Genomic DNA, 14,495 nt, shown 5'->3' on the forward strand with positions numbered 1-14,495 from the left:
CCACTGTTCACTTCACCTCCCCATACTGTATTTTTTTTTCAAATATTTGTTTTTCTTTTATATACCCACTATTCACACTGTAGCATCTGAGAAGACTTATTCACCTCTTTACTACAGTTCAACCTCTTTTCCACCTGCCCTGATAAGCTCTTCAACCTAATACAGTACAACTATGCAAATGACACAGATTATCCTACAACTGGAGAAACCCTAAGGACCTAGAATCATCTAGACTTGAATATTGTCTTAGTGCTGTTTACGAATAGATGATGTACTACAACCTTAAGCTCATTTCCTCAAAAACGGAACTTGCGACATAGAATAACGGAGTAACTATGAACCTACAACAATCTGCCCTAAAAAAACGAGAGCCACATCTAGCAGCATCTAGTAAGATAGAAACTTATACCTGATTTCATATGTTTATTAAGTGACAAGAGTTGCATTCCACACAATACAACTATTGCAGTGCAACTTCCCACACCTAGAATAGCCACAGAAACTACAGGTCATTCTCATCCTTGTGATGTTGCAGGTAGACGTTGTAAATAGCTTCTACCCTTCATCCTTGGGGGTTCCAATTTTTCTTCTTCATAATCCATGAAGGATTCAAAGCACAGCAGCAAGAATGTTTCTACACCATAATCTAATGGAACACCTCACACCTGTGCTCCATGCACTCCTTTATAGCTAGACTTGCCATCTTTATAGTGCTTTGCAGTATCCACAGATTCATCCAAAGGAAAGTTCCATCTTTTCCACAAGTTAAATTCTAATGCTACTCCCAAACACAACACTCTGCTCTAGACTAGTACTTCTTCTAACTATACCCTCCTATAAGAGAAGTACTAGAACATCATTCCCAGTATAGGTGGGAAACATTTATTTGTGGCAAACAAGTCTCTTTTACAGAGCCATACTAAGGCACCATAAACTGGCACCCAAAGAATGTGTGCTGCAGGGGGTTGGGCCTACTTGTCAAGTGGACAAAATTAACATGAAAACTTGTTGTCCGGGAGCCCTAACAATATGTTGGAGAAAAGGAATTCAACACCCTATAGGGTACTCCAGGACAAACACTGGAGTTAAGTCAGTTCCCAAAGAAAGAATACTTCTTTGTCACCATGATGCTTAAAGTGATTCCATACATTGAGGCCTATACTCGCTTCCAAGCAGCTTGTACATTTGGTGATTAACCAATTGTACATATTTACATTTCTTGCAGGTACCCTGGTGAGGCCTGTTTCTTCTTTAGCTGTCTATCTCTCCATCGGATTCACTTTAGGCCTCTACTCTGCCTCCCAGGGCCCCCTTTCACTCATAGGCACCTTAAGGTCCCCATTACCCATACAGGCTTAGGTGTTCCTAACAAAAAGTATGGAAATGTTTTTGTAAATAAAAAAAACACGGGGAACCTTTGTCCCCATACATTCTGACCACTGACCTCTGTTTACATGCAGATATTGTCTCAGATGAGTCGAGGGGGGTGGCAGAGAAGACTCCAATAGGGTTGTAATCAGACAGAGAGCCCTTCTCACCTAAGAGGAAACATGCTACTAGTCCCATGATGTGCTTAGGGACCTCATCTGGACCATAAAGTGTGAAACCCATAGATGAGTGAAATACAACACCAAGATTTCAACCTGACACATCAAGAATTTTCAGTTCTATTAAGGGACACAGAGACAAGGATTATGCTTGTCTTTTTTTTTTTTTTACTACTTAAAACACAGCAGCCAATCACATTATTAAACAAAAACATACCAACTACATATCCCATGAGTCACTGCTCTATCATCAGTAATGCCCCACTGATCAGGACCAACCGGCCCCTATAAAACCTGATCTTCTCTTTGTCCATCCTCGTTCTCTGCATAAGTAAACATAGTTCCAACCAAACATGAACGGCCCATCTCCAACATGGGATCCAGAAAAAAAACTCCATCCAACTGTCAACAACACTGTAGCACCGCAAAATCCAGGAACAAGATTCCAACGTCATCACCGTTGCAGCTCAGTTAACACTCCCCAGAAGACATTTCCGCCGCTTTGGTATCTGTGCCTGTTAACTGAGAAAATCAATTGTAATATCTCTCTATAACTCATGTATCCAATAAATGAGTGGGCAAACAATCACAACAACATATCAATGATTAACATATATATCATGCATTAACAGCAGACATTAGAGTGGGACAATCCTCACCTCTATGTCTTTAATAGAATTGAAAATTCTTGACGCAACAGCTAGAAATTCTTTCATTCTATGTCAGGACCATAGGCTTCAGAGTATGCTTGTTTTAAGCTGTGCCACCACTAATGAAGCTACATTCACTATTGGTTTATGGTAAAATACCTTAAAAGTCGAATCAGAGGACCCATCTGCTGCTGCCATAATATCCTCTAACTGGGATCCCATTGAAAATGCCACAGCATGTCTAACTGAATGCGATCCTAAGGTGGACACCACAATCCCAGCTTTTGACAAAAGCCACATGACATACCTGATCACAGCCTCTGAGGAAAAGGGTTGAAAAGGTTACTACAGAGAAATAAGCTGCTGGCTCCCTAGGTCTTGGTGATGCTCATGGGTAAAGTCCTCCTATGCTTTAAGACATTTAACCACAAACAGTTTCTGATTGTCTGGGTAAGTTACACAACAAGAATTAGTCTTAGTATGGTTAGAGATTCAAAATGTCACCCCAGAGAGCAAGAATTCTCTACCTGCGAAGTCCAGTGCTTTCACATCCGACACTCGACTACATGAAATGATGCAAAAAGGGAGAGTCAACTTAGCTGAAAGTGAGCTTTTTTGAAAGATCTTCATTTGCTGACCAGTACCGTAAAAACCTGCGAACCACTTCAACATCCCACAAGACCGAATATCTAGGCTTGGGAGGATAAACCATCCTGATTCCTCGAAGGAGTTTGCAGACCAATGGGTGTTCCCCTACTAGTTTCCCACCTAAATGAGGGTGACCAGATGAAAAGGCTCAACAAACTTTGTTGACCGTCCTATATTCTATGTCCTGAGCAGCAAGCTGGGACAAGAAGTTGACAGACAATTGGGCATCTGCCCCCAGGAATCCACACACCTCTCATCGCACCAACTTAACCCATCATTGCCATGCTGCAGCATATCGCTTAATGGTGCTGGGGGCCCAAGACGGGAGAGGAATAAAGCAGCCTTTTCTGAAATGCCTGTCATTTGCCATTGTCTCTCGAAATTCAATGCCTGGCATTTGCCAGGGTCTCTCAAAACTTTCCAAGCAGGCGGGACAGGCGCCCTTCCATTAGCAATGGATGTGGAACCCAATCTCAGGGGTGTGGAATTTTATAAAATATCTACATGTCCATGAGAGAGGTTGCTTCAAAAATCTACTTGCCTTGTAAAAAAATCCAGTCGTCCCTTTGGTGTCACTTAGTGTGGCTACAAATTATGGCTCAAATGTCCTTATACAAGAGCTCTGATTACAGCCTCTCTGATTATGCCAGGGCCCATAATGCAGTAGGGTTTGAATACTAGCAATTCCCTTATTTTGCCACCTTTCTGCAGATGTACATACTGGGCCTTGAAGTAGGGGTAACTAATAGTTCCAGGGTTGGAATGGCCTTTTGAGTCTGTGCAAACCTTCTAACGTGCATATTTTAGGAGTGTTCATCATCTCTTCTCTAATTTTTCCCCATACTGAGAAAGGTTGGAAATTTACTCCTGACAGGGGCAGAAGTAAAATTTCTTCCACTACTGGGTACAAAAGTGGTGGGAGAGAAAATTAACTTGTAACAGCGCAACAGAATTTCGCATGAGCAAAATTTACACATGCATTTTTGCTTGTTTTAAAATGCAATTGACAAATATTTTCTAGGAGTACATTTTCCTGGCCTACTTCTAAAATTCTTGTGAATTAAAAAAAGCTGTAAATCTGCACTAATGCAAGGACATGTACAATGGGTGCACTTTTGTAACTCTCTTTAAGAATTGGGCTCCTAATTGGGTCTGGCATTAACCAAGAGCTTTTGTTTTTATTAAAATTCTGTCTCTTTCTCTATCCATAGACTGGATTCACTGAGTGATGGCATTCTGCTTTTTCATAAGGGGTATATCGGCATATAAAGAAGTTTTATTCAGTGCCAGGAACATTGTGGCAGTGTGTGTTTTATTTTTATTTTTTATTTTATAATCCAAATTTTATTGATTTTAATAAGTTTAGAATAGTGTACACACAGCATGTTCCGACAATGTCCCTCACAAAATTCACATAGTCAGAAAACAAATCCTAGATGATCCACCATTCAAAATGTAACATTACAATAGAACTCCGTGGTCGGTCCACCATTTCCTCCATGTTTTGTGATACTTTTCCGAGCACCCTCTGGCCTCATAGATCGTTTTTTCTTGGTGGGCGCCCCAATCCATCCGCCCTCCATCGCGCCAACGATGGACCCCTGGGTTGCTTTCACAGGCAGGCTATATCTCTTTTGGCCACGAGACATGCAACACCTACAAACGACCGGTCCACACGGGGGCCACCCAGTTCCTCCAACAGCCCCAACAGTGCGACCTTTGGAGTCAGATCTATGGGACCCCCCCAAAACCTCAGCCAATTCTTTACCGACAACTCCATACCACGTGGAAAAAGTCACCATCTGGGAAGTCACACCTAGCACATGTGATCAACGCCCTGCTGGACATTCTGGAGATTCTTGCTGGGGTTAAGTATGATGCATGTAGATAATGGAACACTATCATCCTCAGCTTAGCTGAGATGGCTAATTCCCTAGGAGCGGGTGATGCCTCCCACCAGTCGTCGTCATCCAACTCCCGAACCAAATGTGCCCATTTCTGTCGCAGGTGGTCAAACCCATCTGGTGTGTTCGTAAGTAGTGATTTGTAAATTTGAGATATTGCTTTCTTCCCCAAACCCCAGTTAATAATTTAGCCTTAAGCGGGCTGTAGTCAGGGAGTTGGGTGTTAGGAGGAATGTGGGCCCCCAAGGCGTGGCACAGCTGTAAGTACTGAAAGAATTGTGACTTATGTAGCCCGTAGTGCTCTCCTAGCTCCTGGAATGACATAATGTAACTTCCTGTGTACATGTCACCCAAGTAGGTGATCCCTATTGAGTCCTATCAATGAAACCCTCCAGTATAGTGAGTTGATGCAGCCATTCCTCCTGCCACAGTGGAGTCAATTGAGTAAAGCGCTGGTCCCATTTTATAGGTTTAAAGGCCGCTCTCCAGCAACCTACAGCTACCTGGGTACAAGATGCTATGTAACCAGGAATCTTGTAGCCATAAAGCATCCCCAGCAGGCTTCAAAAGCCCACCTCATGGATTTTGAGCCGGTACGCCGGGTCATCCCAGCTCCCGGCAAACCATAGGCATCACCTGAGCTGCTAACTAATATATATATATATATATAACACTCCCAGCCCCCTCTCGTATGGAGACTTCCGTGCCACTTTGTGTTGCCCACCATTCCATATGAAATTAGTAAGCTTAGAAGTGATGGTCCAGAACCACGTCCTAGGTATCTGATAGGGATAATGAGTGAGGGTATAGAGGTAGCGGGGGAGCCACATCATTTTAAGGAGGCCAGTGCGCCCGACGGGGTTTAATGGGAGGTCCTTCCATCGCTGTAGGTCCCTCTCTAAATGTGCTGATAGGCCCTTAAAGTTCAGTACCCATGCCAACTCAGGCAGGAGGGAGATGCAAATCCCCAGGTATTTAAACACGTTTTGCCGCTCTAAGAATTGGGGGCACCAGTGTTGACCCACCACATCCCCCTTACCTCCACCAGAGTTTATTTTTGGGTATTGACTAGAAGCCCTGACACCTCCCCGAATCTCTCCAATAACTCCACACATCTGAGGCCCGATGAAGGCGGATCTCCTCAGAATACCAGGATATCGTCAGCATATAAAGCTACTCTGTCTTCCATGCCATCTCCCCACCTCCAGCCCCACATCAAAGGATTGCTGTGCAACAGGCATGTAAGGGGTTCAATCGCCAGCGCAAAGAGCTACGGGGACAAAGGATATCCCCAACGGGTTCCTCATTGGATGGGGAATGCTTGTGAGAGCACTCCATTCACCCGGACTTGGGCCGTAGGGTGCTGATACAGAAGCCGGATCATTCGACGACGCTGCCCCAGCCCCAGCCCCATACGTAGCAGGATTACCTCCATGTATTCCCATGAGATCGTGTCAAATGCCTTGCAAAAATCAATTAAAAGGCGAGCAAGAGGACCATCAGACTGTGAGCCACGAGATAAAGCCACCTGAACATGGCAGATGCAGTGCCGTGTACTCCTGCCTGGCATAAAGGCACATTGGTCCGGATGAATAAGATGGGCCAGCATACGAGGAAGGCACAAAGCCAATATTTTGGCATATATTTTTACGTCAGTATTGATGGGAGAGATTGGTCGATTTGAAGCGCACTGGTCTGGGGGCAGTCCGTCCTTCGGCAGGACCACAATTGTGGCGCAGTCCAATTCAGGGGGGGAAGTCTCCCTGCGATAATGCCTCTGCATAGAGGTTCAAGAGATGGGGCCCCAGCAGTGAACGGAACAGTTTATAAAATTCTATTGGGTATCCATCCGGCCCCACTGTTTTCCCCCGTTAAGCTCAGATATTGTATTATTCACCTCGTCTACTGACAATGGTCCGTCCAATTCTTGGGCAAGATTGGGCTGGATAGTCGATAGCAGAAGATCCCACACCACAGAGCCCTCCTCAGCCGAGATGTGGGCGGGGGTCCTTAGCGTATAGGTCTTGTTAGTAGTCTGTAAACTCTTGGGCTGCAGCCGCCAATGCTACTTGGAGGTTTCCCTCCCTATCACGTATGGCGGGCACAATCCTGGCTGCTGCCCCGCGCGTTGCCAACCAATAAAGCAACTTGCCAGACTTATCACCCATCTCATACACTCTGCTAGTCGATGCCTGCCAGCATTGTTTGGCCTCCTGTAGGGATATTTGGCGTAGTTCAGATCACGCCTGGGCCAGATGGTGCTGTATCTCCTTTGCGTTGGAATGTCCAGACTCTCCCTCCAACTCCAATATCTTAGCCTGGAGCTGGGCACATTTCGCCTTCTGACGCTGCTCCCGCCCACGAATATAGCTTTTAATAGTGCCACGCATTGTTGGCTTACAGGCCGCCCATAGCGTAGCCCCCGAGTCCAACGAGCCCACATTGCAGCGAAAGAAGGCCTCAAGTTCCCCCTCAACAAAGTTGGCACACTCCGGAGACTTCAAATACCAAGCGTTAAGTCTCCAGGTTGGTTGCTGTGCCTGGCGGCCAACATCCCATTCTATCAGCAGTGGTGCATGATCAGAGATACCCCTAGGGACGATCTGAACCGAACTCAGAATTGTGACATCTGCTGCCGGTACCCACACGAAGCCACTTCGTGCCTCGGTGTGATGGGCAACAGATCGGTGGGTATAAGCCCACTCGCATGGGTGCCACACCCGCCATGCATCGCATAAACCCCACGAATCCGCCCAGGCCTTAAAGCACTCTGAACTGAAACTTCAGGTGGAGATGGGCTCCGCAGACATTCTCATTTGGGTCCGGCACAGCATTGAAATCTTCCCCAACCAGTGTAAAACCAGCTGGGAGCGACGCCAACAGCAAGCCAATCGCCTCACAGGTAGGCTGCAGCAGATGTGGGGAAATGTAACAGGACACCAGGTTATACTGTTTGGCTTCTATCCGATCCTCTACTCCAATGTACCTTCCCAACAGGCCCTTGTGAACCTTTGTTACTGTCAATGGTAGCGACTTGTGAATCGACAGTGCCGCTCCCCAGGATCCACAAGTGAAACCAGAATCGTAAACCCTATCATATCTGAAATGCCCCAAAAAGGAGCAACAGGTCCCCAAAAAAATGTGTCTTCTGCAGGAGGACCACCCCGGGCATGTCTCTTTATAAATCTGAGTACTGCGGTCCGTTTAATGCGGTCAAGGGGCCCATTAACATTCCATGAAATTACTTAAAACATGCTAACTGTACGGGTGGAGGGGTGCAGACCACGGAGTGTCCCCACGGGCAGAGGACACCCCATGTGGCCAGTGGATCACATAAACCATAGACTTTCGACCCAACACTAGATCTACTTTGGTGTTTCAGAACATGTTCATGCGTGGCATCAGTGGTACACAAGGTCTTCTTTTGAACTGGAAGATAACATGCAATACAAACTATTATGATAACCAAAACAGTTCCCCATCTCCCCAACTTCCCCCCACCCCACACTTCCACCCTAGAAGCATCTGTCACCCCAAATAAATCTGAAACTATGATAACTCGTGGCGGTGCTCAGCTAACTACATCTAGATATCCCCCACTCATATCTGGATAATCTGCCTAACAGCTACATTGGCATTAGAAACAATAATGGGAAGCTTGTACTCAGCCTCAGCAACCCCATTCCCAACCATCAGCCCAACCTCTCCCTCAACCCTCTCATGATGAAACGGACCCAGTACAAAAACACATCTATGCACTCATGATGTAATACATAGTATCAAGCCAGCATTAGTTTTGTAGATCAAGCCACTCCAGGGCACCAATCAAGGAGGGCCCCCATCCGAGTTAAAAATGGGCAGAGTGTCTGAGACAGAGGAGTCCTGGAGCTCCACCTGCCATCGGTTCAATCCCGGAGCCGGGCTCACTGAGGCGTCCTCCCACCATCCTGCCGGGGGCACCTGCTCCTGAACCTCTGACGGTGCTCAAGGGCCTCTCCGTCAGGCCACGAAGGCAGAGCTGCTGAACCATCCATGAGGCCAGTAACCATCCCAGTCTAGGGACGCAAGTCCCACTGTTCCTTCGCCCACTCCCATGCCTGCTGTGGTGTTTTAGAAGTAGAGCCAAACACTCCTGGGGCCGACAACTGCACCACCATACAGTATGTTAATCTTCATACAACAAGTCTCAGTGTGACAACTCCGGATGGGAAGGCCCGCAATAATCTATGCTAGTCCTGCAACACTATACTTTCCTGGCCTAGGTGGGATGAACATCTGTGGGTACCTCCTGCGAAGTGTCCCCGCAAGATCCAGCACCGACCTTCCTTCGTAGCAGATTCCAGCCTCCACTCAGCTCCAGCCCCGCTGGCAACCAGTGCGGTCGCGCTGTGCGTTACTTTGATGTCCTGGTCAATAGCCACCTGGGAGGAGATCACCCTCCTCGGCGCACCAAGTCAATTTGTGTCCCCAAGGGGGGTCGCCGTCTTCCACCTCCCCACGATAGCCTGACACAGATTTAGGGCTATGGCTGTCTGCTAGGCCCCGAGCCCCCAATAGCGGCCCAGCAAGGCAATGGTCAAGCAGTCCACCCTGTCCGGTGGGCCCGGCGCAAGCCGCTTCTTCCAATCGTCCTCCGTGGCCCATTTTGCCAGCACGACGACGCCACGAGTGGCATCCCTCCTCCCGGGCCGCCTACCTCCAAGTCTGCCACTGGGTCTTCATCGTCCTCCCAGCCGGGCACCGCAAGTACAGCCTCTCAGAGACATCTGCACCACTACTGTGCAGCGCGTCTGCCTCCGGCGGCAAGCCCTCCAGGCCCAAGCCGGAGCCACCTTCCCAGCAGGGACCGAGATGTGGTGTCACACACACGGGGGACTCTGAGGCGACCACGTCGCTTGCGGCCGGTGACCCTGCATGGCCGCCACCAGGCCGCACCCCGCCACCTCTGTATACACACCGGGCTGCGGGGCCCTCTCATCTTGCTCGCTCTCCTCAGCACCCAACCGGCTAGCTTCTGGCTCCCAAGCTCTCCCAGGACCCTGTCACGGCATGCCCGGCAGCACCTGCTGCCCGCTGGGCCACCTTTATGCGTTGATGTGGTGCCCTTCGCTCTGCCTGGGTCGCTCTGGTCGGTCAAGGATAGGCCCAACAGGCCAGCCCAGGACACGATCCACTCCATGCCAGCAGCCAATCTCCCCTCGCTCCGCCGTGAATCTCAGCCGGCGGCCCCCGTTCCTGGACATCACCCCCGCTCGTGTGAACCAGCGGGGTGGATTAGCTGTCAGGTAGATCAGCAGACGGATCACCGGAGCGGGAGCCCCCTCAAAGTGAAGCCGCCATGATGGCTTACCAGGCCATGCGCCGGCAATGTGTGCTTTTTAAGAACAAAACTTTTTTTTTCTTTTGGTCAATGTTTGTTGTAACAGTAAAGGACCGACAGCTCCCACAGCTATAATGCTGTACAAAACCCATGTCAAAACAAGATAGACCTTGACAAAACCATAAGGCTGACAATCAAAGTCAGACCTTTTGTGTTGCCAATGCTTATTTATTTTAATGTTTTTCATAATCATGTCGAAACTTGTTACCCTGATTTTCCATTATGAATATTTTGTTGGAAATACTAGCATGCATCAAAACTTTTTACCAAATGATGCTCCAAAGAAATGGTTCCTAAAATTTCACAGTAGTTTAGCAAATCATTTTTTTCAGTTGCAATTTTTTTGTGAACAATTTATTTTGAAAGCAAAGAATCATGAATCTTGATTTCAAAATTCTTCAAATAGCATGAATTATGGGTGCATTATACATAGCTCATATTGTTAAACTTTGCAAACACATGTATACGTTTTTATACCAGAACCACTGTCAGTGGTGCAGTTCGAAGCTTAAAACATTTCCGTAGAGCGCTCACTCTAATAATAAAGGCTTTGCATTAATGAACCATAAATAAAAGTTCGGACAGCATTAACATATGGACACAAATGTTACCTTAACTGCAGACCATGCCCTTCCCTGATCAATAATGTGGTACCGTAAATTGCAAGTAAAAGGGTTTGTGCTGCAGGGCCTACTTGTCCCAAGGACAAAATAGACATGAAATCTTGTTGTCTTTGTCCCCAAACAATATGTCCAGTGTGTCAGGCTATAGGAGTTCCACATCCCTGCCATCTGATCTGTGGTCTCAGAAGCTTTGAATACTCACTGGTAAAGCACAACAGTGTCAGTGCCCCTGTAAACTACGATTGTGCCTTCCAGCAGGGAGTCACCAGAATAAGCTCTGCATTTTGGCATCTCATGTGGGCGAGAACACTCTGAATAATCGCGAACTGGAAAAAAGCATGATGCAAGTTCCTCATCCATGACTAAAGAAATGCATCCAAACTCACTGCTAGGCAGTTTGGTCTCCAGCTGAAGGATATCCGGAGTTGGGCATTCAGATGTGAAGCAAATAGATCCGCCACACAGGCACCACACAACTGGTTCAGGAAGCTGAAGATTAGAGAATGCAACCTCCAGTCACTGGAATCACGAAGGAGCCAAGACTTCAGTCCACCACCATATTTGTCTGACCTGAGATATACTCTGCTGTCACTGCTATCTGATGTTCCAGGTAATAATACTAGAAATCCTTAGCAATCTCTGCCATGAGTCGCAAGCGCATACCTCCCAGCATGTTTATATACCTCACTGCAGAGCTATTGTCAATCCACAGGAGGATGTAACATTTCATATTTCGAGGAGACAGTGTCTTGATCGCAAAGGATCCTGCCAGAAGTTCCAGGCAATTTATGTGGAGATGAAGTTCTTATGGAGACCATTTATCTCCCTGGCAATCAGGCCACAACTTGCTCTCCAGTCCCACCTGTTGGCATCAGATTCCTTAGGATCACCTCCGGAACACTGGTGAATATGTCCTTGCTGTTTCAGGCATCCATAAGATCCAGCCACTATGATATCTCCTTTCTGGCCTCTTATGGCAACATTGTCTGTTCTGAAAAGGGAAAGCCTTTCCAAAGATGGAGGATTTTGAGCTGTGGCAGAGCTCGATAATGGATGAGCCTTGTGAATATGGCTTGGATGGATGATGCCAGAAGGCCCACTAATGTGACCAAAATCTTCAACAAGATTGTCTAAGAGGACAATGCTCACTTCAAGTCTTTCTTGAGAGACACAATCTTTGGGGTATTGAGCTTGAGTTGGGCCAGGATAGAATCCACCTGAAACCCCAGGAATTCCAAACTCTGCCATAACAGAGACTTTGAGACACTGATGATGAACCCCACTTCCTGGAGTAGCTGAATCGTCCAGGAGAGATGGATGAGGACTATGTCTCACTCTTAAGCCATAATGATAATATTGTCCAGGTAAACGATCAATTACATTCCTTTCTCTGAGAGAGTCTCTACCACTGGCAGTAACAGTTTGGTAATACACCAAGGGGCGGATAAAAGGCCAAAGGACAGAGCCGTGAATTCGTACCAAACCTGGCACCATCGAAACTGGAGAAATGTCCTGCGCAGAGGAAAGATTGTCATAGTCAAACAGAATCCTTTAGGTCGAGCCTCACCATCCAGTCCCCTTCTAATGAAAGGTTTCTGAGGTGAATGCCCTACATATTGAAGTGTCGAAAGACAACAGATACATTAAATTGTCAGAGGTTGAGAACTAGTTGGAAACCTCCGCCCTTCTTCTGCATGAGAGAAATTGTGCTGACAAAGACCCTGGAATGTGGGAAAGATGGGACCACTGCTTCCTTTTGACCAGTTCTTGTATTTCGGAGTCTATGAAAAGACTTTCTGTCTGGGGACAAAAGGATATGGGAAGGGAGATAGTCTTGTCTGGGAGTCCTGTACAATTCCAGTTTGCATCCCTGCACCGTCCCCAAAACACATGCAAGGTATGTGATCTTTTCCAGATTGTGAAGAAAATGCCTGATCCTGCCTTTCCAAATTACTTTGGAACATGGTATGATAGTCACCTGTATAGGAGGAGTCTGAGGCCATATTTCCTCCACAACAGCTGCTGATTTGAAACTGGCCACGCCCCCTTGACCTCTGGAGGGGATAGAAGGTACTATATGCAGAGTACGAATCAGCTCCTCTCCCTCTGTGGGTGAAACTTTGGATAAAAGCCTGGTGGAGACCACGGCCTAATGCACAACCTCTGAAGCGCACGGCCCTGGCAAAAACGCCACTGCTGAAGACTGGGCCTTATCTAGTGCAGAGAAAGGGGTTACATATTCACCCAGGTCTTTCTCAAACCTATCTCCAAAGAGAAGGCTGTTGGCTAAAAGCCCTTCTTCCAGCGTTGCCAATTCCGCCACCTTTAGGTTGATCCTGTGGGCGTGTGACTTCCTAATATTAGGCTAAGAAGACACATAATAGGGCAGTGACATCTATTACCCTCAAAGGTTGACTCAAATCTTTTGACTCAGACAAGAGTAATAAGATCATCAAATCAAACAATGAGAACTAATAGCCATATACAACAACAATATTAAATGAGGAGTCAGTAATTTATACACACCATGACCTATGTGGTCATGAATCATCACACCAATTTAGTAAAGTTTAAACATTTATTGCGCTTATATTAACAATGCTAAGGTCACTTAAATGATGCGCAAAACCAAATGATAACAATACAGAAACAATACAGGCTGTCCAAAGCGTCTGAAGAATCTCAGTCTTATAAGAGCAATTAGCATTAAACAATCTAAAAGAATTATACAGAATAACAACAGTATTATTTGAATAATGGCAATGGATGTTATTAATTGTGCAGTCAATCATAATCAATTATTAAACATTTAATTTAATTGTTGGTCAGTCATCCTAGCTACCAAATTCTGTTTCGGAAAGCATGTGTGGGGATGGGCTTTGTCACATGCAAAAATAAAAAATAAGACAAAAATTAATTTGGAAAAACATCTAACTACAGCGCTAACAAAAACATGTGGTTGGATTTCCAAAGGGAAAACCTTCAAAAATAAAACAAATGCACATTGGTTATACCTCTCCTAGATGAGACAGCAGCATGAAGTCTCTTCATCAGCAGAGCACAGGAACAGCAGGTCTTCAGTGATCAGCATCAGGAACCTGGAATGTGTAACAGTTCAGTAATGTTGTGCCTAATGTAACCGAACTGTTAAAATCATAAGTAGCTAAACATAAGAACTGAAAAGAAGTGAGCAGAACTGAACTGAGCAGAAACTGAACGAAATCTGACTGCACAGAAAGCTAAACAGAAAACTGACTTACATCACCTAAAACTTTGCTAAAGTAAAGTTCCAAAAATCACTAGCTAAGTTTCTGTTGGACAAGACTATGAGGTGTTATATTAAACAGCAAATTAAATTTTGTCTGAGTTTCAGATGTATCTTTTCTTTGTTCCATTTTCCAAGATAGGCTCATGTTCACGCTCCTCTCCGGTCTGCAGTTTTTGCAAAATAATTACCAAGTTGAAAACAACACATAACACGACATTGAGCTACCATTACTTCCTTCCAGAAACTAAAGCAAAAGCATTTCAGTAAAGTCAGCATAACAATCCAACAATGCATATGTGCTTCTGGAAAAATACTAAAATGCAGGTCTTTTTACTAATGCTAATAGAGGAATAAAACATTTCTAATAATTTCAAACCATTAGTTTTGTAGTACAATAATATTAATCATCTTTTGTCAGTACATGTAGTTATAATTAATCAAAATACATTTTCGAAGACATTTATTAATTCACATA

This window comes from Pleurodeles waltl, chromosome 3_1, assembly GCF_031143425.1.
Source record: "Pleurodeles waltl isolate 20211129_DDA chromosome 3_1, aPleWal1.hap1.20221129, whole genome shotgun sequence".
In the NCBI taxonomy this organism is placed as follows: Eukaryota; Metazoa; Chordata; class Amphibia; order Caudata; family Salamandridae; genus Pleurodeles; species Pleurodeles waltl.